This window comes from Arachis ipaensis, chromosome B04, assembly GCF_000816755.2.
Source record: "Arachis ipaensis cultivar K30076 chromosome B04, Araip1.1, whole genome shotgun sequence".
Taxonomy (NCBI): Eukaryota; Viridiplantae; Streptophyta; class Magnoliopsida; order Fabales; family Fabaceae; genus Arachis; species Arachis ipaensis.
The window spans coordinates 17,556,745-17,559,461 of record NC_029788.2 but is presented as its reverse complement, the minus strand read 5'-3'; positions in this window follow the sequence as shown (position 1 = coordinate 17,559,461).

Here is a 2,717-nt window from a genome sequence, read left to right as displayed (position 1 = left end):
GCAGAAGTGCTTTTATTGTTGTCCTTCTTATTCGACTCATCAAAATTTACATCTATATATTCCACTAGACTAGCACAATGCAGAAGGGTGGTGCAAGAAGTGGGTCATCTTAGACAAATTTTAAATGTCCAAAATCACTATTACCTACATCACCAAACTCTACAGAAAGTTCTGTCATTTGTTAGACCATGATTCTCTCGTAGACATCAAATATTAGCCACACATGCTACTCACCATCGAGCCAAAAAATACGAAAAAAATATTTTATTTCTCATCGGTGCTAACAACCTAATACTCAACTCTTCTAATCTCTTTTGTCCCATTAGCACTCATGCTTGTCAAGATTAGGCTCTTTAAATCAGATAGAGAACCTAAATGATGAGTGCACAAAAGGATAAAATTATCACACTTAAATACAATTCCATCATCATTATTGTTTCTTATGTGATAATTATGATATACACTCATAAAGATATATTCACCACTATACATTTTACTAAACTTTTATTGAAAGAATGAAAAAGAAGAGTGGAGAAAAATGATTGATATGTTTGCAGAAAAAGCTAACACTTGCAGCTCCTTATATAGCTGATTTGAATTTGTCGTATTCTGTCAAATTTACATCGTAAATGATTTATTGTGGTTGTATCACATTTACACTGACCTCGATTTTTCTTTACACGTATTTCTTTAGCATATAACTTTTCATGTATCACGGATGCATCCATTTTCTGTGTTTAAATTCTGTTTTATCTCGTTTGTAGTATAAACGAGATATATTCATAATTAAATTATTTGATGGTTATCAGTGGCTAAGAGAAGGAGGGTTGAATCTTAGCCCCCTTTTTGCTTGATAGTACTTCCTGACCTTTGAAACCAATTTTGAAAACATCCTGTCTTTTTATCTCGTCACTAGCCACGAGACTTTTTCTTTTGTCTCGTCCCTAGCCACGAGACTTTTCTTTTTGTCTCGTCACTTGGCACGAGATATTTTTGGTTTTTGCTCCTGTGCAGTAGAAACAGAAATGGAGTAGAGAAGAGAGAAAACTACACCCAGATATATCCTGGTTCAGCTGCTAAGTGCAGTGCAGCCTACATCCAGTCTCCATTACAAACATGATGGAATTTCACTATAATCTTTCTGATTACAATCTGTAAAGTGCTAACCCAACTTACAAGGGGATTCCCACAGAATCATGAAACACAACATAGATGAACAAAGGAACTCTAAGGACATCTATGGCTTTTTCTTTTAATTTTGCACTCTCTGTCTTTTTCCGCTCTATGGCTTTTTCATACAAACCTTACTATTTGCCTTTTTCCATGAGATTCAAGACATGATAAAATTAAACAGAAAAATTACAAAACAGAATACATTGAAGGAGAAGAAAATCTGTTAGCTCAGGTAGCTCTGAGAACCCTGTGCCTTGCGCTCTCACACTTTCTCCTTGCTCCAAACAGTGGCTGTTCTCTCTTTTTATAGAAGAGGAAAGCCTCCACTTTTGAAGCCAAAAACCAAACCAACTTCTTCTTCTCCAAGAAATAGATCTGGTTCGGCCACACAGAGAGAGAAGAGATAACCATGCAAAACCCAACATGCAATTACCTCTAGTCCTTCCTTGGTCATCACCCTTCATCAATCCGAGCGCTCCATCATTGGCTTGCTCTCCAAGATGGATTTTTGGCCCTTGATGCTTCATGATGATGATGGCTTCTTCTCCTCCAATCTCTGCCTCTTCCATCACTTCGCCACTCTAGCTACTTCCTGTGGTGGTTGAGCAGAATCAGAGACAAGCCATGCCTCCAAGAATCTCTTCCTTGCTGGCCGAATCTTCTTCTTTCTTTTTGAGTATGAAGAGCTCGAGATTACTTCACCAAATCTTATCATTTTTGGTGAAAATCTCAGCCACAGCATACTTTTATTTTGTTATGTTTTCTTGCCATCATTGTGATGGTCTTGTAGCTTGTTCTTCCTTCACTTCGGTAGCTCATTTTTGCTTTCATGGTTTCCTGGGTAATGACCGAAACAGAGAAGGAAAGAGATGAGAGAGAATAAACAACTTGGAAGGAAAGCAATTAAATGAGTTAATCAATTTAATTCAAAAGATGCTTTTACTTCTCTTAGAGTGGCGTGTAGCTTAAACACATCAATCATGTCACTCATTTTCTCTCTCTCATTTATGTTTCCAATGCTACCAAATTAAAATTTGAAATCCATCCTTAATGAGAATTGGAATCCGTTGGAAAGCATATGGCAAATGATAACATTTGCTTTCCTGATGGATTTTGGATCAAGTATTGGATCACTTAGCATAAATCATAATTGGGCTTGGAGCAACAAAATTCATTCTGGCCCAATTAATATGACAACAATTCAGCCATATAATTATTTTATTTTTATATCCATGCTGAATAAATTCACACTTGGGCTAGCATCAAATCATTTAATTTTCGGCCCAATTGTACCTGCATAGCAAAAATTAACATATGTAAATTAATATTTTTGCTATTTATCAAAGTAATAATGTTTAGTCATCACAAATATTTGCTTAGAGTTTTCCAAACTCATCATTATTTATACCTATAAATAAAATATTTAAAATATTTATTTAAAAATATTTTTATTTTTGAATTTTTATAAAAATATTTAGATAATATATATAAAAATCAAAATAAAATTTAATTTCTAGATTTTTTTTCTTTTAAAAATTTTATCA